This window comes from Canis lupus, chromosome 25 (assembly GCF_011100685.1).
Source record: "Canis lupus familiaris isolate Mischka breed German Shepherd chromosome 25, alternate assembly UU_Cfam_GSD_1.0, whole genome shotgun sequence".
Lineage (NCBI taxonomy): Eukaryota > Metazoa > Chordata > Mammalia > Carnivora > Canidae > Canis > Canis lupus.
In genome coordinates, this window is record NC_049246.1 from 19,550,793 (window position 1) to 19,577,220 (window position 26,428).

The 26,428-nt window shown below is 40.8% G+C and overlaps 1 protein-coding gene and 1 long non-coding RNA gene across 6 annotated transcripts in view; one reads left to right on the forward strand and one right to left on the reverse strand.

Moving 5' to 3' along the window:
* The window catches only part of LOC119865927, an 80,502-nt gene extending 72,234 nt beyond the window's left edge, over positions 1-8,268 (reverse strand). Inside the window, exon 1 of the long non-coding RNA XR_005378530.1 lies at positions 8,136-8,268. This is a non-coding gene — a long non-coding RNA (uncharacterized LOC119865927). The remainder of the gene's footprint in view (positions 1-8,135) is intronic.
* The window catches only part of PALLD (palladin, cytoskeletal associated protein), a 421,753-nt gene that overhangs the window by 335,142 nt on the left and 60,183 nt on the right, over positions 1-26,428 (forward strand). The gene's annotated exons all lie outside the window — the stretch shown is intronic.

The following is a 26,428-nucleotide window of genomic DNA, read 5'->3' on the forward strand; positions in this document are numbered from 1 at the left end:
CAAATTATAAACATATATATGTGTTTTATATGTATTTACATTTGCGTTGTAAAGGCTGTGGAAAGAGAGTTTTAAAATATTAACAAAGGTTTATAATAAGATTATATGATGGGGAAGAATTTTCACTTTTATTTTACTATCCAAATACTCTTACTTTCTTATACTTGGATTTCCCACAGTGAATATGTATTCCTTTTGGGGAAATGGGAAAAAAATGAAATCTCTAGAATATTAAGAGATAGCTAAGTAGCAGTAGAACTAACTCTGGTACCCTGATCTTCTGTGTCCTAATCAGTGTTATTCGGGATTATTTTTTACTTCCCAATGACAGAGTGACTTAGAATTTTAGAGCAAGAATATAGCCTAGTCTACTAATTTGACTTGTAAGGAAACCGAGCCCAGAGGGGCTGTGTGACAGAGAGGGGCCCCTTGAGATAGTGGCTGAGGGAGAAGCAAGTAGCTGGCCTTCCTCATCCCCCTGGAGACGGGAAAGCAAATCAAAGTGAAATCAAGCTTCATGCTTGAAATTCACGGTTCCTCATGTGATTATGAGCCTGCCATTTTGTCTCCTCTTAGGGCCTATCTTTGATGGGTTCCAAGACTAATAACAAAAGTTATAAATATGTGTAACTTAGAGATTGAATGTACTTATTTTGGTGGTGGGCAGGGACTAGAAACCAGGGCTCCTGAGCAAGAATCATTATTCACTGCTGTTCAACCCAGCAAGTATCCTGTACAGAAGGACCTCACCTTTTTTTTAGATTTATTTATTTATTTATTTATGATAGAGAGAGAGATAGAGAGAGAGGCAGAGACACAGGAGGAGGGAGAAGCAGGCTCCATGCCGGGAGCCCGGGACTCCAGGATCGCGCCCTGGGCCAAAGGCAGGCGCCAAACCGCTGAGCCACCCAGGGATCCCCCAGGACCTCACTTTTAACTCTCCCTCTCCTATTAAAAGGCTTCTCATATCATTACAGATGATAAAATAATTTGAAGAAAATGTAAGCACTCAGTATATGAAAGAGACAATACTGAAAGCAAAAAGTCTGGGTCAGATTTAGGATTACGAAAATTTGAGTTCAGAGCTCTAAGTACTGGTGGAGTTCAGACCTGTGGTGCAGAATATACTTTTATTCTCTGCCTCAATAGTAGAAAGAAAAGGCTCGGATTCACAAAGTGTGTTTCACACTGAATCATTACCCTGAATCATAGTCTTTAGCGAAGTAATGAGAAGATTCAACTCTATGACTATGTTTCATTTTTGAACTTTATCAGTGTCAAAGCCTCTCAGAACTCTTATTTCAGGAAAGAAATAATTTCAAGATATCTGTTCTCCACGGTGTTCTGTAGTGTGATTAACTTTTTTTAAAAAAGATTTTATTTATTTGAGAAAGAGCATGGAGGGGATGTGGAGGGTGGGGGCGGGGAGGAGAGAGGGAAAAGCAGGCTCTCTGCCGAGCAGGGAGCCCAATGTGGGCTCGATTCCCAGGACCCTGAGACCATGACCTGAGTCAAGGGCAGACGCTTAACCAGCTGAGCCACTCAGACACCCCCAGAGTGTGATTGACTTCTAAGGTCACTGCAGACAAATGAAATTTCCCTTACAAGGCAACGTAAGAGTACTAACTACGCTCAGCAGAGAGGGGATGGATTATTTTGCAACTCTTCCTGCGGGGTGTAAGATGTTTCTTGGGCAGCCTGGGTGGCTCAGCAGTTTAGCACCAACTTCAGCCCAGGGCCTGATCCTGGGGATCCAGGATCCAGTCCCACGTTGGGCTCCCTGCATGGAGCCTGCTTCTCCCTCTGCCTCTCTCTCTCTCTCTCTTTCTCTCTCGAATAAATAAATAAATAAAATCTTTTTTAAAAAAGTTTTTTCCTTAAAGCAGAGTATAGGATTCAGTCCTCCGCACGAGAGCCACTTACACGTGAGCATGAATTAGTCCTAGCATGTTGCAACATTCTCTTTCCATTCCCAGTCCCAGCCCAGCCCCTACTGCAATATTCCTGAACACTTTTGCATTCTGACTGGGTAGGCAGTTGACTTTGTCTTTATCTTTCCTTGGCAACTGATAGTGTCAGAGGAGGAGATAAGCTGCCCCTGGAGAACTGAGCTGTAATGGGCTCCAGACCTCTACATGCCCGTGGTGCAAGCCTTTCTTTTGAAGACTCAAGGTTATATTAAGTGTTTGGGATGTTTGGTTGTTTGCTTTTCAAGCAGCCAGATCAGATTTTCTTCATTGTATGAACTCTAGCCGGAGAACAGGTATACCTTCTGAGGTGATCTCTACTGCCCTGGCGCCCTTAGCTATGCAAGGAAAAGGGGAAGGGAGGAGACGGTGTACCTTGGCCCCTGACAGTTTCTGTAGTAATGGTGAATTCATCCACAAACCTGCAGACAACCTGATACCTGCTCTTAAAGTCTGAATTGAATTCTCTACTAGATTCTGAGACCTTAGAAGACATTTCAGGACAAACCAAACTTAAAACTTATATTTTACCAATATTGAAGGAAAAGGAAAAGAAACTAAAATTTTGTGAAAGCCAGGTTCCGCATTACACTTTTCCATTCATGATCCTCACTTAAACTTTTTTTAAAGAGAGAGAGCCTGCGGGGGGGGGGGGGGGGGGGGGGGCCAGGGGGGGTTGGGGGGGTGGCGGGGAGGATTGGGAGGGCTGAGGGGGAGGGGCAGATGAGAGAAGGAGAGAAAGAATCTCATCAGGCTCCACACCCTAGCCAGTCTCACAACCCTGAGATCATGACAGAGCCACCCGGGCGCCCCTCACTTCAACTTTAGAAGAAATCTCAGTAGTAAGTATTCTGGAAGAACGGAACACTGAGGCATGGCGAGGTTAAGGAACTAGCAGTAGTGAGGTTCAGGTCACATGGGCTGATTGATCACGCTGCACATGATAAGAGAAGCATACCGTATGAACTAAGCCCTCAGTTCCATTCCATCTTATTACCCCAAACCCCCAACTAAAAGAGAGATCCTGGGGCATTCATTCTCTTTTATTATGTACACTTATGAATGAATTTGCTAAACTTTGGTGTCATAAAATGCAATAAATTCTTGATCAGTTGTTCAATGCATTTATTTAATTTTTAAAAATATTTAAGATTTTATTTGACAGAGCATAAGTGGGGGAGCAGTAGGCAGAAGGGGAGGGAGAAGCAGGCTCCCTGCTCAGCAAGGAGCCAGATGTGGGGCTCGATCTGAGGATCCTGGGCAGCCCGGTGGCTCCAGCCCGGTGGCTCAGTGGTTTAGCGCTTGCCTTCGGCCCAGGGAGTGATCCTGGAGTCCCGGGATCCAGTCCCACATCGGGCTCCCTGCATTGAGCCTGTTCCTCCCTCTGCCTGTGTCTCTGCCTCTCTCTCTCTCTCATGAATAAATACATAAAATATTAAAACAATTAAAAAAAAAAAAAGGATCCTGAGATCATGACCTGAGCCGAAGGTAGACACTTAATGGACTGAGCCACCCAGGTGCCCCTATTTGTTTAATTTTAAAAAGCAATAAGCCCCTTTAATCCTCCCTCATACTTGAAGAATACTAAGAAATGAGGATATCATGATATCCTGCTTGATATCTGCTTATCATGATAAGCAGACAAAGTTGTGTCTAACCACAGAGCCAGGAAACTTAATTTGCCTAGCTCCTGACATGTGTATATTTGCTGGAACCTGAGTGTGGGGTAGCTTGTGAGGCCTGCAGCCTTCCGGCCTCCCAGGTGAGAGGCTTTCCTGCTGTCACCTGGCTCCTGGAGGGAACAAAACTCTCCCTTTGGCCACCTCTCTCTCCCCACCAAGAATTCCAAGGAGGAAAACATTTTCCTGACCATAAGATGGTTTGTTTTTAATGTGGTACATCTAGGCCTACGGTATTAAACTTCCTTATGAAAGTCCTCTAAAGGATGACAGTTGCTCACATTCCATAGCTATTTGAAAAGGCTGGGAAATCCAGTCCACGATGGGGAAAGTTGACTCTTTGTCACTTATGTGGTTTCTAATGGTATAGTTTTGAATTTTGTCGTTTGTACTATGCTGTCCTGGATGTAGCTCAAAAGTAGCCAAGTGTTGTACAAAATAAGCACTTTAATTCCTGCTTAGCAGGAATGTTCCCAGATGCAATTGCAGGACCTGGCAGACCGTGGGCGAGCAAGACACATGTGCTGTGAAGTAAGTGTGGTGGAGAGGTGGGGGCCGGGGTGGGGGGATAGCGGTGTGTGCCAGGCTAGCAGCGAATGCGCCACCTCCTACCAGGGGCAGTCTCTCATTGCTGTGTCTCTCCTTCGCACCCTCTCTTCCTTCCCTCCTTGTGTATCTCAAGCCTGCCAGTCACAGCAGCATTTATTCTCTACTTTGGAGACTGCTAACCTTTCTCCATCTCCAGAATATGTCTTTCCCCTCATACTCCCCTAAATTAGAAGTCACCATATGCGAGCACCTGGCTGGTTCAGTTGGTAGAGCAGGCAACTCTTGATCTCAAGGTCTTGAGTTCAAGTCCCACGTTGGGCATGGAGCCTCCTTTTTTTTTTTTTTTTTTTTTTTTTTTTAAGATTTCATTCTTTAAAAGATTTTTTAAAGATTTCTTTCATTCATGAAAGAGAGGCAGAGACATAGGCAGAGGGAGAAGCAGGCTCCCTGCAAGGAGCCTAATGTGGGACTTGATCCTGGATCCTGGAAACAGGTCCTGAGCTAAAGGCAGACACTCAACCACTGAGCCACCCCGGCGTCCCTGGAGCCTACTTTAAAAACAAAACAAGTAACCTGCATATGTAAAATAGGAGAATGTAGCAGGGCAAAACTGTTAACAAGGACAATTGTGCAGTCTCATGAATTGAATTGAAAGATCTCTGTGGATTTTTTTTGGTTTTCCTCCAGAGCCCATTTCTGTTGAAAGGCTTATACCTTAGCACTTTAATAAGTAATTTATCAAAAGCCATTAATGCTAGATGTTAAAAAATTTAAAAAAAGCCAGCTATGACTCCTTCATGCCCATTGGAGAAGCACATAGGTGACACCAATGGAAATCTAAATGGTAGCCCTGTCTAGCAACATAATCGATGTGGAGCCCTTCACCACATTTCATGTCTCCTGGAAACGTGCCCTGGTCTCCTGAAAGATGGGGGCAATTGCTGCTCAGAGCAGAGCAAGGTCTTGCAAAGCCAATACACACTTTATGGGCAGAGTCTAGCTCTTGCTGACATTGTGGTTAATTTGGAAATCACCTGCCCTCCAGAGTTAGATAGACAGAAAGTGCCCTGCAAGGCTGGTGCAATTCCCCAGGCCACCTGCCTGGGAATGCCTAAGGTACTTGCGTCAGACATACCGTGCTGCAGCAATTTGGAGCTAAATATACTGTGTAGTGAGGAAACACAGACTATACCCATCTATATGAATTACACTGCTTTCATGCAGCTGACCACTGTTTTAGGTTACACTGTGCTCACCAGCTTCCTGTAGCTTCAGTGAAGGCCAGCGCTGTGTCTGTTTCTGTCCCTCATTAGATGGTCAGCACTGAGCCTGGTGCCAGCATGTGGGAAAAGCTCATGGGCAAGAAGGCAGAATGACAACTAAAGGGGCCATCCCCCAAATCACTAGTAGGCAGGAGAAATTTGTAGCTGCTCATTAAGCTTGGGGTTAGGGTTATTTTCCAGGGGGCGTTAAGTTTTGCCTTGAGCCTCTATAATTTTATTTAGTGTGTGACTTGTAGGTGAATTAAGTGGCCAGTATTTCTCCTGAGTCCCTCTAGTGCTTTCCGGGTTTAGATATTCTATACCATATTTGGAATATGTATGTTTGATGCACTGATATAGTCCTCAAAGTAGGACTTTGAACTAGAACTGCCTTTTCTTTTGCCTCAGTTGTTTTTAGTAATATTAACGTTCACTCACTGCTACACTCTGGAAAAAATGTTGTTTACTTTTTAGGATTCATAAAATCAGTTTTCACAATTCTGGTCTTTTGAGAAAAAAGAGAAAAGACCACAGTGTTTTGTGGAGCCCACACAGCCAGCTAATTAATGGTAGAAAAACGAGAGCTGAGATAGTGGCATCTGGGGAACTTAACGTGAGCATCTCACGGAGTAACTGTTTTTTATGTAGCGTAATTGTTAGCTTTTCTCATGTATGTACAGAAATTATTTTTAATAGAAATTTTGGCCTTAAATGTCTGGTACAGGTTATTTTATGGATGACCAGAATGAAGTCCAGAAAGGACTGCATTGGGAGAAGGCCACACCAGATCCCAGGGTGTTCTCTAGAGCAGCTGTCTTTGCTTTCTGTTAGCATGCTGCCTACTGGCTCTCATTTTACTGAAGCTGGGAGAGGCCCAGGGAGCCTGGGAAGGGGGGACCATCAGACTAGATGAAAGATGTGCAGAGTGTGCTTGCGGGGCAGGTGTGGAGAACAATGTGCCCAGACCTCTGAGGGCAGGAGACCAAAGCACTTGGTCCAGTTTGGAGGCCTGAGGAAGGGGCCTTTCCCCAGCAAGAGATGTTGGAACGGACGTCTGAAGGATGAGTGTAGTACAGGATACGCATCAAAGCAGGAGGAATGCATGTGGACGGGTAGGGCTGAAAACTCCAAGAATGAAAACTCCCAAGAATGGAGGAGATGAGAAGAGGCTAGAGCCAGACAACCAGGCCTCCTGGGCCCTGTTTGAGGACTTAGAATTCATCCCAAGAGCAAACATAGCTCCTGGGAGCCCAGTAAGTAAAAGAGTCAGAAAACTAGATGTGCGGCTTGAAAAAAAAAATCTCAGGGCTGCAGAAAGAGAACAGTGCATGGGAGATGTTAGGAGAGGGGAAGGCGAGACTTGGTGGTGGTGGGTTAGACATGGTAGGTGAGAAGCAGGTAGGGATGAATCCTGGGATTCTGACTTTCATGACACTGGCCCAGAGATGGTGCTGTTTACTCATGAGGAGGAGAGGATTAGCACAACAACTGGCAGAGCACACCTCTGTGCCAAGCATGGGTCTCATGTCATCTCTAAAGTGGCCTTATTGGGCAGCCCCGGTGGCCCAGTGGTTTAGTGCCACCTTTGGCCCGGGGTGTGATCCTGGAGACCCAGGATCGAGTCCCACATCGGGCTCCCTGCATGGAGCCTGCTTCTCCCTCTGCCTGTCTCTCTGCCTCTCTCTCTCTGTGTCTGCCATGAATAAATAAATAAAATCTTAAAAAAAAAAATAAAGTGGCCTTATTGCTTGAGTCCTGTTATGATCCTATTACATGGATGAGAAAACCGAGGTACAGAAAGGTTGATTAAGTTGTCCTAGGTCCTACAGCTAGTAGGTACTAGAGAGAAGACATAGGTATGTGAGAGACAGAGGAGGCGTACATACAGAGCGGATGGGCTCTGGCATGAAGATTCCAGTAAATGTTAGATACTGCTGCCTCTTCCTATTCACTGATTCATAGGTTCACTCATGTACTGTGCTAAGCTTTAGAAAATACATTGGGGAGTATAATAGATGGGGACTCTGCCCTTACAGAGATGGCAGCCTTCTGGAAGAAACAGACAATAAATGAACCAACAGTTTTCTTACTCAGACAGACTGGTAGGGATGGTAGGATGGTCCAGAAGCCGAAGACTAAAAAGTCAGAATTCTAGCTTTTGCGTAAATCTTGGAAGGACATACAGGGGGAAAAAAATACACATTGCTGACTAAGCTAGAAAAGTGTTTCCCAGATGTTCTCTGAGGTTCCACAGGCTCTGCAGGCACCCCCAGCGTGTTAGGTCAGAATGAGGCCTTGTGCCAATTGTATAGGTGGGGAGGCTGAAGCTCCAGGGGGAGATAGCAGCACAGCCATCTGAGCATCTAAAGGAGCATGGGCTTCTGCGTCCTGGCCGCTCTGGTTGGACCTCCAGAGCTGCCTTTGGGCACCAGGTGGAAGGAAATGGCCCAAGTCTGCTTGCCTCTGAACAGGTCAGATCACAGCTCCCCATTCTCAACTATATATAGTAAAGAACTTACATAAGAGTGCTATTAAAACAAGACGACAGAAAGCAAAAGAGAATGCCAGCTGAATTTTTTCCACTAAAGCTCATATTTAACGGATGTGTTTTCTCTGTCTCTACGATGACAGTGTACTGGGGGGCAGTTCCTAGGTCAGGAGGGAAGCAGCCCACTTACTTGTGGAACCGCAGTTGAATCTGTCTGTGCTGAGCAGAGATGGGACCCATGGTAGAGCAATCACACTGTCGTTTACCTTTTTACTCAGTGTTACTCTCTTCCCCTACTGCCAGATTCTCTGATGTCTCTGGGGCTCTGCGGAAGAATGAAAACATTGCTGAAATGATTTAAACTCAACTTTACAATATATTTGGGATATGGGATACCTGGGTAGTTCTGTCTGTTGAGCGTCTGACTCTTGATTATGGCTTAGGTCAGGATCTCAGGGTCTTCGGATCAAGCCCTGTGTCAGGCTGCATGCTCATTGGGGAGTCTGTTTGATATTCTCTTTCTCCCTCTGCCCCTCTCGCACGTATGCGTTCTCTCCCTTTCTCCCTTTCCCGTCTCTAAAATAATTATATCATTCAATCTTTGGGAAAAATAGAATGCCTTTTTTTTTTTAAGATTTTATTTATTTACTCATGAGAGACACAGCTAGAGAGAGAGGCAGAGACACAGGCAGAGGGAGAAGCAGGCTCCATGCAGGGAGCCCGACATGGGACTTGATCCCAGGTCTCCAGGATCATGCCCTGGGCTGAAGGCGGCGCTAAACTGCTAAGCCACCGGGGCTGCCCCAAAATAGAATGCCTTAATAAAAATTAGTAAATGTAATTAAAAACAGTTTTTTAAAGATTTATTTTTTACTTAGAGGGCATTGAGGAGAGGCAGAGGGAGAGGAAGAAAGTCTTAAGGAGACTGCACTGAGTGCAGAGCCCAACGTGGGGCTTGTCGGGGGTGTCGGGCTTGATCTCACAACCCCTAGATTATGACCTGAGCTGAAACCAAGAGTCTGCCACTTAATTTACTATGCTAGCCAGGCACCCCTTAAGGTATTTCTATTCCATCTAATCCTGTACTCTCTAGTACCCATTGATGCACAAATTTTTGTTAAATTTACAAATTATTGTGTGACCTTCACATGATAGAATATTAGTGGGATGACTACAAGTTCCATTTTTCTCAGGGCTGTCAGTTTACTTGTCTGAGAGTCAAGGGTTCACACTTGGACACTAAATTATATGATCATCCTGAAAACTACTAACAGTTATTGAAGGTTTGCTCAAGCTTTGCTCTAAATACTTCATGTGTAATAAGTCATTCGATCTTCATAGGCTCAGAGATCGTTCCTCCATATGAGGAAGAGGAAACAGGCTCAGAAAGGTTACGTGATCAGGAACACTCAGCTGCTAGCTTAAATACAGGCGATTTAACTCCAGAGTCTACACTCCTGAGAATTATACCACTACCTCTAATTCCTAAAACAGAAAGAAGTGTGTGGATAAAACTCCCAGAATACAGCAGGGCCTGTTAGACTGGAAAGTTCTTTGAGTTCTTAAGTGGAATCTGTTTCCCAGTCTGCTGGTGCTGGGAAACAAAGAGGACCATCCTCAGTTCAAGTTAAATTTTATGGATCACAAGAGATTCAGGTGTACTTGTTTTTCCTAACTTTGAAAAAATAAAAGTTAAAAAAGTCCTGTCATAGGGCTAGATTTAGGAGTATAACCTTGGAAGTATTCAAACCATCCTCCCCTCTGTTCCAGGCCAGCCTGCTTTCTCTCTATAACACCTCTGAAAGCCATTCCTCACCCTCCACATTTCCATGAATATGTGATGAATCGGAATCGGTTAATGAACCAAAGGGAAAATGAAAAAGAAGTGAGCGGTTTGTTATTTACTGCCTGCCAAAAGTAGCACCCTATAAAAGAAGGTTCCGTGTTCACTTTAGCACATTACTCTCATGATCTGTTGCATCTCAGGGTGGTTTATTTATAAATTAATCATTTTACACTGTAATATCAGCTTTGTCAGCCTCATTGCACCATTGTGGACTTTAGATTTAGAACTTTTTTCTCAACTCTTATTTCTCATAAAAATAGTCCTTACATCAAGAATAACGGAAGGTCGGGCAGCCCAGGTGGCTCAGCAGTTTAGTGCCGCCTTCAGCCCAGAGCATGATCCTGGAGACCCAGGATCGAGTCCCACATTGGGCTTGCTTGCAAGGAGCCTGCTTCTCCCTCTGCCCGTGTCTCTGCCTCCCCCCCACCCAATTAATAAATAAATAAATCTTAAAAAAAAAAAGAATAAAGGAAGGTCAAATATCAGGGAGAATCAGCAAAATGGTGAATAATCCATATTCATAGAAAAAGTAATTAAGGAAAGGGTTTGCTCTGATTGAGTTTATTTTACACATGTTCATAAATCTTACATTTTATACCAAGAAGATCAGTAGACATGGTTTGTGTTTTTGCAAAACACAAATCTATGTTATTATATAACATATTAAAATATAATTTCTTTTCCAGTTTTATTGAGATATAATTGACATACTGCATTATATTAGTTTAAGGTATACAATATAATGAATTGATACATGTAGTATTACAAAATGATTTCCCCAGTTAGTTTAGTTAACATCTATCAGCTTACATGGTTACATTTTCTTGTGATAAAAACTTTTATAAGATCTTTTCTCTTAGCAACTTTGAAATCTACAATACAGTACTATTAACTGTAGTCACCATGCTGTATCTTATATCTCTAAATTTATTTCTAACTGAAAATTTGCACCCTTCCTTTACACATCCCCCACTCCTACCTTTAGCAACCACCAATCTGCTGTTTCCATGAGTCCAGTTTTTTTAGATTCCACATGTAAATAAAATCATACAGTGTTTGTCTTCTCTGGCTTATTTCACGTAGCATAATGCCCTCAAAGTCCATCCATGTTATCACAGATAACAGCATTTACTTTTTTGTGGCTGAATAATATTCCATTTTATATAATATATAAACACCACATCTTCTTTTCTTTATTCATCCATTGATGGACACTTAGGTTGTTTCCATGTCTAGGCTATTGTAAGTGATACTGCAATGAACATGAGGGCCGATAAAGGCCGAACACAGGGCCTATTTGGCTGCACCAATTTGCATTCCTACCAGCAATGCACCAACGTTCCTTTTTTTCCACATCCTCACCAACACTTGTTGTCTCTTACGTTTTTGATGATAGCCATCCTGACAGGTGTGAGGTGATAGCTCTTTGTGGTTTTGATTTGCATTTACCTAATGATTAGTCAGGTTCAGCATCTTTTTCATGCACCTGTTGGCCGTCTGTCTGTCTTCCTCTGGAAAATATCTATTTAGTTCCTGTGTCATTTTTAATTAGATCATTTGTATTTTGGGTGATTGATTTGCATGATTTCTTTCTTTAGTTTGGATATTAACCCCTTATCAGATACATGATTTGCAAATATTTTCTCGTATCACACAGGTCACTTCTTTTCATCTCATTGACAGTTTCCTTTGCTACCAAAGCTTTTTAGTTTAATAGAGTCCAATTTGTTCATTTTTGCTGTTGTTGCTAGGTTATCATGTTAGTATAGTAATGTGTCAGACCAAAAATATAATCCAAAGTTGTGTAACATGGTAAACATCATACTGAGGGATGTTTTAAGAGAAGAGAAGGGAGGTCTTTCTTCTTCACATCATCATTGTAAGATCAATCAGATATGAAAATCTTTGGTTAGAACCCATATTGTGGTAAACCTACATGGTAAACCTACAAGATGGCTTCTAACTAATTGTGATAAATCAAGAATCTAAGAATTTCTGACTTCTCTCTCTGTTCACCACAACGTAATGCATATATCAAAATATATAGAAAGCAAAAATTTGAGGAATATGAAATATGCTTTCTTAAATGTATCTTCTTCTTGAAACATTAAATGTTCCTCATTAAAATGCTTTCCATAATGGTGCTACTGTTTAGAGAATTAAAATACCATTGTTAGAATGAGCCTATATGTCACCCACATTTCTCCTGACATATAACAGCTCTCTGGTTAGAGTGGTTCTCCATCTAGAGTTGCTCATTGAGAATTAAACACTGATTGTTTACAGCAAAATGTCAGGTTTGAAGAAGTTTTCCTAATAAGGAAGAATGATGTAATGTTCATGGAGGGGGGCCAGGTTCCCTCCGTTTGTTTTATTTATATTAGCTGAATTCCAGGGGAAAATGTGCCACGAAGCATGAGGGCTGCTAACTATATTTAGCCAAACTCAGTAATACCAGAAGGCTTTTTTTTTTTTTTTTTAGGTTATATACTCATCAGTGTACTATAAGATGTTTTTCCAGGCATCTTGTTTTTATAAAGCTTGATCAAGCATAAACAATACTTTCATTGACATTTTATCTTCTTTGAGGATGGAGAAAGTATCTGTTGTGATCTCTCTTTGACTTGGCAGCTTTTCTGTGAGATGCTGTTTTTGGGAATCAAAAGATTCTTAGTGATAATACCATGGTTGAGAAGACTGTTAACTTTTCAGAATGGACTTTAACAAGAAGACAATAGCAAGTGACTGTAGTCTTTTAGAAGTAACATAATACATGTTGGAGAGCCGTGTTCTGCCCACTGTCTGGCCATTTTCAATCTAAATTCTCTCCCACCCACTCAGTTTACTCATAGGGTGTGCATTTTATGATAGTAGACTATTGTTTTTGAACTTTGGCATTAAGGCTCTTATTTAAACATTTTTATAAACTGGAGGAAAAAAAATCTACAGCCTTGTTTAAACCTAAAACCTCAGCTTTATAACTTGGTTGTTCCCTCTTCCATTAACATGTTATATCATTATGCTTTTGCTCTATTTCATGATCCAAGGCTTTGGACCCAAGGCTTTCTTAGGAGAAACAATTCAAATTCATCTCCACCCCAAAGCCTGCTGTCTCTGCCTTTTACCTCACAGCTTCTTCCCTGTGACTGGTCGATAATCTGCTCCTTGCAGCGGGAAGTGTGAACATCCGTGTGGCTGGAGTCTCCTCTTACCACCTGAAGGAGAATGCCCTGTCATAGATGGTGGGGTGCTCTCGCCCATCATGATGAATAGCACTGAGGGTGCCCCAAACAAGCCTACCTTTGTGAATGTCTTAGAAGAGCAGAACAGTTTGAGAAACATAATCTTAGAAAAATTTGGTATCACTTGCTAAGGAACCAGTAAATGTATTAGAAAAAATGAATAAGAATTTGGAGGACTGCTTTTTGCCACTACCATGGATAAATCCATTACTACCCTCCCATAATTGGCCCCATAGAGACCAAGGCCTCAGATTCTAATGCTCTGCAGTATGATTCCTCTTCAGATTCTTCTTGTGAGAAGTAGTTTTAGAACCAGGCCTGTGGGGAGCGCCAGTAGCAATATAGTATGAACTATAGATACAGGCCACACATGCAGTTTTAGTTTATTGGTAGTCATGTTAAAAAGAAAAAAGATAGAAATGAAGTTAATTTTAATATATTTCACTTAACCCATTTATTAAAAATATTGTTTCAATATGTAAGTAATATAAACATGTTAATTAGATCATTTTACACTTTTCTTTTTGAACTAAATTGTCAAAATCTGGTGTGTTTTTTAAACGTATAGTACATCTCAGTTTGGACCAGTCACACTACAAGTGTTCAACAGCCACATGTGGCTAGTGGCTGCTATATTTGGACAGCACAGGTCTAGCATATATAAATTAGGTATACACAAACCTTTATACCTAAATAAGTCATTGTAGCAGAAACAATGATAAGTATTCCAAATGGTCATCTCTCTCTTCCCACAGCTGGAGATGAATTTGGAAACCATATGACAGGAATAAGAGCTAAACCTGGTAGTAGAAATGGAGCTTGTTCAGTGGAGAAGTATCTGTTGAGCACCTACTGTGTGTCAGGCCTACCTCACATCCTGAACCATTGCTCTGTATCACTGGACAGAAAAAGTCCTTTCCCTTAGGGCACTGACCTCCCAGAGATGGAGTAGGGGTGGGCTGGAGGGCTGGGCGTTTAGGTGGAAAGCATAAAAAGAGATACATAAATGCAGTAATTTCGTGGTAGATGCTGTGAAGAAATAAAACAGGATCATGAAATAGAGCGAGGTGGGAGTCCTATTCTTGCTCACTTGGGTATTACATGAGTCATTGAGGAAGCAAATTGGGCTGTGAAGTGTGAAAAATGTTTTTAGTTCGGCATGGGCAAATACTTCCTCTAATTATCAAAGTGACTCAAGAGATTCTTATTTTTCTTTAAAAAAGAATTTCATTATTGAGAAACACCAAAACCCAAAGAAATGGAAGCAACTGAAGAATCTGGTTTCTATGTACATCAAATAGTAGTTGAGGACCAGGTCCCAGATGACAATATCTCTCCCCCAGGATATGACAGCTGACATAGCTAAAGTATGAAGTATGGCCTAAATGATACACAGAAAGGCTGATAATTTAGGAAAGATTTTTATGTTTGTTTTAACTGAGGCAAACACATTTTATCTGTTTCTTTTCCATATTTCCTCAAGTAAACTTCAAAACTAATTATTTCCAAAGAATTTAGTCTCAATTATTTATGTATGACCAGTGAATGTTGTCAAGAGTATGGGACTAAGTGAATAATCTAATAAATGTGTTGAATATGAAAGTTTTGTGTTTTAAAAAAATCTTGTTATAAATAGCAATAGAACTACCGTATAGTATATACCACATGTTTTTACAAATATGGCCTTGCATGGGAGGGAACACAAGGAATGATGAACAGTGTTTAGTTAATGCTGGGACTGGAGATTGGATTAGGAGGAAGAAAGTATGGAGTAAACATACTTGTCATGGTGTCCTTTTTCTATTTTTTACTTTTTGGAGAGTATGAATTTTTAATTTGAATGAAGTCCAATTTAGCAGTTTTTTTTTTTTCTTTTATGGATCATGCTTTTGGTGTCATACCTAAGAAATCTTTGCCTTACGTATGGTAGCAGAGATTTTCCTATGTGTTCTTAAAATTTTGTAGTTTTGGTTTGTAGTCAACTTAAAGAGTCATATAAATCACTTTTTTATATATAGTTTTGAGTTGTGGGTCAAGGTTCTTTTCTTCTCTGCATATGGAAATCAAATAGGATTTGTTTTTGCATTTTTGTCATGTGCACTCTAATATAAAGACTTTAATTCCAAAAGAGATAAAAAGGAATATTGTATAGAAATGTCTGCAGTTACTGGTTATAATTACAAGTTCAATTTTAAAAAGAAAAGGTTTCATTAGGACTACTATGCTGATTTTCAGAAGCTATCATTATCCTTGTGCTTTAATTCTCTAAGCCAAAAAAAAAAAGTTAAATTCTGTTGGTCAAAAAGATTATGCCAGTGCCTTGTTTTTCCAGCCAATTCCATAATCAAAACTTGGTGGCAGTATTTTGTTTATGGGCAAGAAACTAAAAATGTTACAGGGTATTTATCAGGGTAAATTTAAACTGAGTATTATTAGACCAGGTGAATGAAAAGAGGTTATAAAGACAAACTTTCCGTCTCCAGGAGAAGGTGGGGATACTAAAACTTCACTGGAAATGAAAGGTTATGGATAAATTTGCAAATACCAAATACTTTAGGGAAAGCACCATGCAGAGGAGCTTTTCCATATCGCTTAGGTAAGGAGTGACCTCCTGCTGCCCCATTGCCTTCCAAGGGGGAGCTTACCTAAGGGATATGATAGTATAACCCTCTTTAAAGGAGTGTGTGTGTGTGTGTGTGTGTGTGTGTGTGTGTGTGATAAACCATAAGTGACTAATGTCCTCTGGCTCATGTTGACATTTTTGTAAATTCTGTGGATCTTCGATTTACTCATATATTTTAGAGACCAAGAAATGTCCACAGCCAGAAAAAAAAATCGCTAATAAATTCATAACTCTTATTTATTCTATCCTTATCACATTAATCCCATCTTACTTAGAAGGCATTAACAACAAAAATTCATACTAATTTTGTTTCCCTGGTATGAACTCTTTGTTCTGAGATTACAGACATGCTTTTCTTTACTGGTGGCCACCATTAAGACAGAAGATCATACTTGGAAGGTCAAGTTAGGAATAAAAGTATAATTATTCTATAATTTTTATTATAAGGACTAAGGACTATAGTCCTTAGACAATAATTTTATTATCATATTTAAACTTGAAAATGTGCATTATGCTGATACTGTATCTAGTCAGATGCATGGGTCTCTGCACACATACACACCCACGAATGTGTGGGCTGTATTAGGACATAACACCATTAGACAAACAGCTCTGCATGATTCCTAAGCAAGGGGACACCCTTTCTTCTTCTGGGAAGGAAGAGCCCTTGTCGGAACCTGTCTGATTTACAGCATATTTTTCTTTTGGTCTTTGGACTACTTAGCTGTATTCTTATAGAAAGGACTTTTTGGTTTGTTAATGAAAGCCTTTTAGTGAGAGAAGTTTATATCTTGGTATCTTCACTTGAAGGGGCTAAAAGCAAAAAACCTTGTTATTAATTGAAGCTCTGTCAGTGGTCTCCTGCGAGATACTCTGCCATACAAGATGATCCAGGTTCCTTCCATCTGTCATTCTGTGAATCTCCTGTTTACATCATCATACAGATATTTTATACTCAAGTAGCTTTTTCCATTATTTGTTTTAAATTTTAAAAAGAATAAGCCTATCCAGGGGCATATATGATTTCACTCAATGAAGGGCCACCTAATATATAAAAATTTAAAATCTAATCATAAACCCAGTGTAGTGTACAGCAAACCTCATTATTTATATGTTTTGGAAACGATTAATGAAGTATAGTGAAACAAGTTCAAAACTGTAGCTGAATATACTATAAAAAGTTTTCTTTCAAAAGGCATTTCAAGATGTTGCAGGGCTTTTATCATATTGTGATGTCATGAATATCATGTTAGAGAATACTCCTTTTAATAGAATGGTCAGTAAATGCCTCTTGACTATACACAGTCATATATAACCACATTGAAGCTTTGTGTAACTATCATAGAGTTCTCTCATTTTTTTCTTAAGAGTAATTACATTAATTAATTGGGCTGTTTTATCTAAGAATTATTTTAATGGTTTTAGTCATTTCTCAGGGAGGGAACCTCATTTATTATGGTCCTTCCCAAGACACATTTGGATAAACTTCATTTACTGCTGCCAGGAATGGATCTGCATCCTGAGGGGGAAGGTCAGTCAGCATTGTCATTACTGCAGCTCATCCCTTGGCCTCTAAGGAATGTCAAGGTCAGTTGGCCATAAGCTAAGAAAGGTCAAAGCCATTTAAAATTTAACAGTTCTTTTCCATGGGTCACAAGTCTCTGAGTGCATGCTGCTAAGCTACATATCTTGAGTTTGCCAAAATGCATTTTTGAGTTGTTTCAAGAACCTTTTCCCTCTTCGGATGAAAGGTTGGAATTGGTGCCTGGTGATCAGGCAATGTGTGCAGGCACACTGTGGAACCCTGAGCTTGAATATCTCCATCATTAACATTGAAACTAGCAGCAGTCAGCCTTTAAGTGAGTATCTATTACTCTTTGAGTACTGGGGTCCAACTGTGCGTTCCTCTCATTTATTTACCCTTGGGAGATTGAAATATGTAGAAAATGTTATTGGCAGCTTACTTATTCAGAAATGTTTACCTCTTCATCGATGGGCTTCTATAATTTATTTTTTAAAAGATTTTTATTTATTTATTTATTCATGAGAAACACAAAGAAAGAGAGAAGCAGAGACACAGGCAGAGGGAGAAGCAGGCTCCATGCAGGGAGCCTGATGTGGGACTCGATCCCAGGTCTCCAGGATCACGTCCTGGGCTGAAGGTGGCACTAAACCGCTGAGCCACCAGGGCTGCCCGATGAGTTTATGTTAACAGAAATCTAAAAAAGTCATCTTTATAACTGTTGTTCATCAGTGTGTGAAGGATACCATATTTTTTTTTTAATTCCAGCATATTTAGTGATGCAATCTCTTCAAAGATGCAGTAACACAACAAATTAATATGCACATGTCCAATCTTCAAAGATGAGATTGTGGATTTTATAGCTTGGAAGAACTTGAAAATATATATTTTTAAGGGACTATTTTAAAATAGTCCAACTTTCTATTTCACAGATAAGAAGAAATTTAGACCCATTTTAGTCAAGGCCATACAAATAATTTGTGGCATAGTTACTTCTGCTGGGGAAAGCACTGAGTAGCCCAGTGGCAATTTCCCCAAGAAATAAAAGTCTGCAAAGCATAGCATATGAGACATAAAGCATTCCCTATCTAAAATTGTACATGTGGAATGTCTTCTAGTCAGAGCCAAGTTGTCTCTCTGGGTAGCTGTTTTAGGCTCCATTGCAATGTTGTTATCCCAGTAACAAAGAAACAAAGGGATGGGAGTGATAGAGCCAGTTTTGGGTGGAACCCACATTACAAAGGTCCCCTGTGGCTGAAAGGATCATAGTGCACTTGCAGTATTAGATAAGTCCTGCTGCCTTGATGAGAGATACCATAACAGTAGACTCATGAGCCACACCACCTCAGTGTAAGCCCATTGGCACTACTTTCCAGCTGTGTAACTTTGAGCAACTTACTTTTTAACTTTGTGCCTCAGTTTCCTCATCTGTAAAATGGAGATAAGTGAGGTCTTATCTCCTTAGGCTTTTATAAAGATTCAGTATCGTTGGTATAGATTAAGTACTCCTCATAGTGTTTGGTACATAGCAAGTGCTCAGCAAGAGTTCTCTGTGATCAGTAGGAGCAGTGGTGGTAATGAAGCTCTTGGTACCAATAGTAGTAGTGGTTGTCATGATTGATTAAAGTCTTTGGACAAGGGCCTCCCCAGGAGACTTCAGATACATGGAATAGATGTTCTCTTGCTTCTCGGATCTTTCATTATTAAGACAAGAGCATTGTATCGTCTTTTACCATGTGACTGTCTTTAAAATAGAAGCTTTGGGAATTTGATATGTTTTAAGAATTAATATGATTATAATTTGAATATCTTAAGAATTTTATATTTTAAACGTATTTTTACATGTACAAGGTTAAAAAATACTCAAACTACTAGTATAGGAGGCTATGAAATGCAAAAATAAAAGACTGCCTCCACCTCATTCTAGTCTTACTCTCCAGAGATCAACACTTTTTTTAGCCATTTGTTTTTAGACTTCTGATGGTTTCTTTCACAATTTTATAAACAGTATATGTAGTCATTATTTACTGATTCATCAGCTTCAGGTAGTGCTATTAATTTTCTTTAAAGGTTTTATCTATCTGAGAGGGGGGCGGGTAGGACAGAGGGAGAGAGAGTATCTCATGCAGACTCCCTGCTGAGCATGCAGCTGGATGTGTGGCTCCATCTCAGGACTCTGACTGAGATCATGACCTGAGCTGAAATCAAGAGTCAGATGCTTATCCCACTGAGCCACGCAGGTGCCCTGCTATTAATTTTTAATATTATTCTCATAGGCAAGATGCTCTTGTCAGGCCTTGGGCATTGACCAGCTGATAATTTTGTGTAGTTAGTCTATGTTTCTATTTCCTTATCTGTAAAATAAGGAAATTGGATTAGTGACTGGTCGGTCTCCAAGGCTACTTTTTTTGAAGTGTTAGAGAACATTTGAACTAACTTAAGCAAAAAAAACAAAACAAAACAAAACCCCCCAAAAAACGGAGAGGACCAGTTACTTTTGTACATGGAATTCAGAAATAAAACTGATCTGAGAGCTATCCGGATCTAGTGCTAAGATAGCATCCCAGGTTACCTCTGTTGTCTTTTATTTCTCAACAATGGCTTTTTTTTTTTTTTTTTTTTTTTAATGTATTGGCTTCCTTTTTATAGTCTCTTCCACGGCAGCCAGCACCTCTGAGGGATCCTGTCCTTCTAGTTAGCCATCAAAGGACAGAGAGACATATAGGTCCTTCTTGTCTTCAGTGTGAGAAATCCTGATTGGCCCAGTCTGACCTGGATCATACATTTAACCTTGAATGATTTGGTGAAGCCAACAATGATTTGCTAGTCCTAGGTCACATGCTCACCCTGTGACCCTCCAAAGGTTGGAGGATTATATCTGGTAGACCCACAAGGAATAGAGTAGACACTGACCTGTAAAGGAAACGATAAACTGCTTTTACCAGATGAAGACAAGAATGGTAGATAATAAAAGCAGATGACCACTTCTCTTGGAGTTTCAGGAAACTGATTTTAAGAAGGAACTCACTCCAGGACGCCTGGGTGGCTCACTCAGTTGGTTAAGCGTCTGACTCTTGATTTCAGCTCTGGTTGCAACCTCAGAATCATGAGATCAAGCCCCATGTTGGGCTTGGTGCTCAGCACAGAGTCTACTTGGGATTCTCTTTCCCTCAGCCCCTCCCGCTCTTGTTCTCTCTCTCTCTCTCTCTCTCTAAAATAATCTTAAAAAAAAAAAAAAGGAACTCATCCAATTACTCACCGACTGGTGAGTCATTACTTGCTTTTATGAATGCTTGCTGCCATGTCTCCAACCAATGGCCACCTCCTCCCAGAAAGAAAGCATGGCTTCCACCTACATATTCTTTAACTCAGTATCAGCTGGTAGGAACTCCTGGCAGTGCTCCCCAACACTTGAAAAATGAGTCCAGATAGGAACATGAAGTTGCGGGCAGACATGAGTGCTTCAGGTTGCAGCACGGGCATCCGGCGCAGCCGTGTTCATACCGCACTATTAGATCTTTATGAGCTGCTACACAATGGATACACAGGGAACCATTTCCTCCTTCGGTTCAGGGGCCGACTTTGTTATCTTAGGATGCAATCTATGCTTTGAAAGAGAACATTGCAACTATGGTCCCTTCTAAAGAAAAGAAATGCCTAGGGACGACTCCAGTTCTCAGCAAGTTCTGAAAATATCCCTGAGACACTTTTCCTTAAGGTAAACATCAACTTAGGCACTTCTGACTGATAACCAAATAAAATGGAAACTGGGCACTGGTACAGACTTCCGCTGCCTGGAACATGATGGAGTGCCACACAGATGCCAAATTCGGAACTTGTGCTACCAACTTCACGAACACTCCCAACTGGGGGATGGGAGTCTCATATTTTAGATACTAAAAAACCAGAATATAAGTGCTGTCATCATTCTAAGAGCTCGGATTGTTTCACCTTCCTATATTCCTCATAAAATGATGCCTGGTGAGCTCCTCACAGGTGGTGATGTCTACGAGCAAAATGTTGCAATCATTACCAAGAGAGCACAGAGACCACAAACCTGGCTCTAGATCGGGCTTGTGGGTGTGGGTGTAAAATGTCACTGCTTGAGGACTGGCATAGCTTGCAAGAGGGAGAAAGAATTGTTAGATATTTCTGGGGAGGACTTCAAGGAAAGAGAGATGTCGAAAGGGGCACAAAGCGATAGAGAAGCCGGGGGGAGAGAGGTAGTTTCCAAGAGATTTGAGAAGGCTAAGAAGGAAAAGGCCAATGAAAGTTTGCAGGACAAGGAGACTAATTAGGAAGGATGAAAATGTGGAGATAGAGCAGGAGTTAGAGATAAGAAGTTAGGACTGCTCTGGGCCAAATTGTGGGGATCTTTGAATTATCAGCCGTTATTAGGGGGAGGAAATTCAAGAGGAGGGAGTGGCACACTGTCTTCGGTGTGGTAAGTTTATGTTTTATGAACTGGGCAAGAGAACTGGAATTCAGGACTGGGGTCTGAATCAGAGATAGATTAGGGAGTGATTGGGAAGTTTGATATTGGGGGGACACCCATAGTCAAAGGGCTGGAGAAGAAGCCATGAGGGAAACACAGGAGAGCAAGGACAGTGGTGGTGGTGATGATGGTGGCGAGAAGAGTGCTTCGAGAAGGAGTGGGTAGGTGCTTGCATTGTCAGATGCTGCAGAGGAAGGAAGAGTGAGAACGAGAAAGGACTGGCATTTAGGGATTACAGATCCAGGGCACAATGTAACCCGTATCTTTATGGTCAAGCAAATACCTTAATTTTTTAGGAGGTTTACAAAATCAGGACAAAGGACAAAAGAGGTTTTGTGTGGAAAGAGGGTCAGGATATATTCACAGAATGCTGAGCAGTTCTTGAGCCACTGAAATAGTTCATGGTTCTCTAAGAGAGAACATTCTACAAAACCACATCCAACCCAGTTCCCATGTGAGCTGTTTTGAGACACACAAGACCCCAAAGCTATTTTTCTTAACTTATGGACAGAATTGATGTGTAGAATTCATCTACATGAAGAAAAAAATTCAATTAATGTTAACTGATGAGGTGATGATTGTTTATAGAATAAAAGCATCCTTCCTCTTAAAAGATTTTATAAGAATCCTTTGTGGAAGGATTTTAGTTTGCTTCTCTAAAGCCTTCAAAATCTATTTCTGTTTATAGGAAATAACACACTCAGTTTTTTTTTTTTTAATTTATTTTTTATTGGTGTTCAATTTACTAACATACAGAATAACCCCCAGTGCCCGTCACCCATTCACTCCCACCCCCCGCCCTCCTCCCCTTCTACCACCTCTAGTTCGTTTCCCAGAGTTAGGAGTCTTTACGTTCTGTCTCCCTTTCTGATATTTCCCACACATTTCTTCTCCTATTATTTATATTTCACTATTATTTATATTCCCCAAATGAATGAGAACATATAATGTTCGTCCTTCTCCGATTGACTTACTTCACTCAGGGATAATACCCTCCAGTTCCATCCACCTTGAAGCAAATGGTGGGTATTTGTCATTTCTAATGGCTGAGTAATATTCCATTGTATACATAGACCACATCTTCTTTATCTAGTCATCTTTCGATGGACACCGAGGCTCCTTCCACAGTTCGGCTATTGTGGCCATTGCTGCTATAAACATCGGGGTGCAGGTGTCCCGGCGTTTCATTGCATCTGTATCTTTGGGGTAAATCCCCAGCAGTGCAATTGCTGGGTCGTAGGGCAGGTCTATTTTTAACTCTTTGAGGAACCTTCACACAGTTTTCCAGAGTGGCTGCACCAGTTCACATTCCCACCAACAGTGTAGGAGGGTTCCCTTTTCTCCGCATCCTCTCCAACATTTGTGGTTTCCTGCCTTGTTAATTTGCCCCATTCTCACTGGTGTGAGGTGGTATCTCATTGTGGTTTTGATTTGTATTTCCCTGATGGCAAGTGATGCAGAGCATTTTCTCATATGCATGTTGGCCATGTCTGTGTCTTCCTCTGTGAGATTTCTGTTCATGTCTTTTGCCCATTTCATGATTGGATTGTTTGTTTCTTGGGTGCTGAGTTTAAGAAGTTCTTTGTAGATCTTGGAAACTAGCCCTTTATCTGATACGTCATTTGCAAATATCTTCTCCCGTTCTGTAGGTTGCCTTTTAGTTTTGTTGACTGTATCCTTTGCTGTGCAAAAGCTTCTTATCTTGATGAAGTCCCAATAGTTCATTTTTGCTTTTGTTTCTTTTGCCTTCGTGGATGTATCTTGCAAGAAGTTACTGTGGCCGAGTTCAAAAAGGGTGTTGCCTGTGTTCTCCTCTAGGATTTTGATGGAATCTTGTCTCACATTTAGATCTTTCATCCATTTTGAGTTTATCTTTGTGTATGGTGCAAGAGAGTGGTCTAGTTTCATTCTTGCATACTCAGTTTTCAAAGACAGTTTGAATGGGTGTCAAAACAGCATATGCATAGGATTAAAATATGTATATGAATACACACCAGGCTTGGGCTTGGGTAGGTTGTGAGCTCCTTTTTACTCCTCAGTTTCTTTGTTATTTTTAAATGTACCCAACTGAAGAGTAAGGATCTTAAATCTGAAATCTAGGACCTTACAGATACTACATTATAAATTCATATGTTAAAGCCGGGAATGGGTCTTTGATGAAGTCAATTATCCAAAGTCATAAACAGTTGGTGGCTGAACTGGAGTTGAACTATTTGAACGTTTCTTTGGGTGACTCTGTGTTCTTGCAGATAGCCTGTGTGATAGTGGCTTTATGGGCGGGATACCTGTACTCCCTTAGAACAATGCAGTGGCATGGGCTGGAGTGCCATATTGCCTGATGGAATAGAGAAATCTGAGGATTGTAATTAAATTCAGCCAATGAGCTTCTTACATGGGAACGCAGAGAGAAATTGAAGATAAAAATAGAAGGTGTTGAGAAGTGAGAGAATCGCTATTTTGTTCTCTGAGCATATTAAAGCCACTTGGTGAGTAGATGACCATTATTTCTTTGGAAAGATAAGACACTTTGCCTCTAGTAATACATTCTTACAAGTACAAAATGCATACTGTTGTAGATATATTTGGTTCAGCAAACATAAACTAAGGTGGAAATGACACAGGAGGGATGGGACAAGCCTCTCAATGATAAAATGGAAATTTGAAGAAATGTTAACCATATGAAACCTTAAAATATACCATGAATTCTTCATCTCATTATAAGACTTCTCAAAGTTAAGTATCTGTCCATTTCCCCCAACCCCACTCCCAATTCTTTAAAATCTCAGAGAAATTTAAAGCTTAAGACATGAAAATTCCTTAGCATCTGTCTCACGGGGAGTGGTTTTTTTTTTTTTTTTGGTATTTTGGTTAGAAATGAGATCAGTGACATTGCCTCAAGTACTGACAAAAAAGGTTAGAAACCACATTTCTCTTCGAAGGTGCGCTTTGTGTTAAGAATTAATACCAAACATGTTCAGCTGGGAACAGTCTGTATTTCTGTTAACGTCCACTATATTTGCAGTTTTTATAAGAATTAGCAACTAGTATCTACCCGTATTTCCCCTAGCCTCTGTGGCAACAGAAATGAAAATGATCTAAGGCACTGAACTATGATGTTGAGTTGATGCTTTTAGAACCTGACCTCACATTCCTCCCCTAAAGAAGGTGACACCAGTGTTGAATCTCATCTAGATTCGTCAGACTTACTGCTTAGGACCTGCAAACACCATGGGAGCCTGTCCCTTATCACATACGGTTCAGTTGGGATACAACCTTTTCTTTTGGTAGGAGTATAAATGCTTGGACCACAGCCTTCACAAAGCCAAAGGACCATTGATGTACCCCACAGACCCCCTAAAGGGAAAGCCAGCTGCAGGATTCACGTTCTGAGGCCCTTGTTCCAGCACCATCCCAGCCCTTTCGTCCTCACTCCCTGAGCCATGTGAGAGCCACAGCCATCCTTTGATATTCCAGAGACTTTCCCAGGAGGATTATGAATTGGTCAGCAGTGGCTCCTCACCCTTCTCTCATGGTACATGGATTGACCTCAGATAGACATCAGCTTTATATATTAAGACATAAAGAGCTACTGTTTTTCTGTAGCAGAGCCAGATGCAGTTCTTATTCTGAGTGGAAAGGATGAGTCTTTTTTCTAAAAGAGGCTCCAGTCGTGTGCTGATTTCACTCAGGTCACTTCTTCCCTGAACCCTCCTATGTAATTAATTGTGGTCCATCCCAGTTCTATCTAAAGAGTCAGGATGATTTACAAAAGGCACAGAATAAATTAAAGATCAAAGAACATGGCTTTTATAAAGAAACCTATGTCATTATGCAGTAAATGTTAAACACACATTCCCAAGCAGTGGTCAGTTTTGATGTTAACATTCCCTGGTTGATGGTACTTTGTAGAAAATCCAAATCTTCTATCCCTGCCCTCTCTCCCAACCTTAGAGAGAATGTATTTAAATTTCATAGTCATTTTTGACTATGAAAATGACTAGTCATTTTTGCACTTACAACCTGCCCGCAAACCCGGTGTAGTACATTCTCATTGGCTTATATTAACTCATTTTTATTGTATAAATGATTGTTCTCAAGACTGAGTTTGTACCTTTTACCAAGAGGCATTAAAAAGTTAGTGCTAAATAAAGCGAGTTGATATTGACCCTCATCAGGTGGACCTCATTCATGTGATATAAAGACATAAATTAAAGTATGAGTAATAGAGACAAGAACAAGACATTTGAAGTACTAATATAATAAAGCAGATGGACTTTAATCAGTACTCCCTGAACTGAGCCCTTGTAGGAGTTCTATTTTATAAGTTCCCAGAATTAACATACTGAGTTCTCTCCTACACCTGATACTGAGCTAATCCCAACCGGAGAGGGCTGTTGTGGGAACACCAGTTTATTCCCTAATTCATTTACCTACCTTCGTTTGAAAATTCTCAAAATTCCCCGGTCCAGTATGGACGACCCTACTAAATTTACCTGCTGAGCCCAGCAGGATACAGAAACTAATATGGTTTCTGCCACTGAAAGTGTGTGTCTGCCATGTGTGATGTTCAGTTGTGTGTTGTGAGGGTGCTGGAGGTCACACTCCTTGCCTTCCAAGTGTTTATCAATAGCAGGACCAGCAGAGCTCTTGGTTCAGAGGGTCGCAGTACTGCACCTCTTCATCATACAACGGCTTCTGTATCACACAATTAGCAAACTAAAGAAAATATATAAACCAACAGCATATTTATTCTGA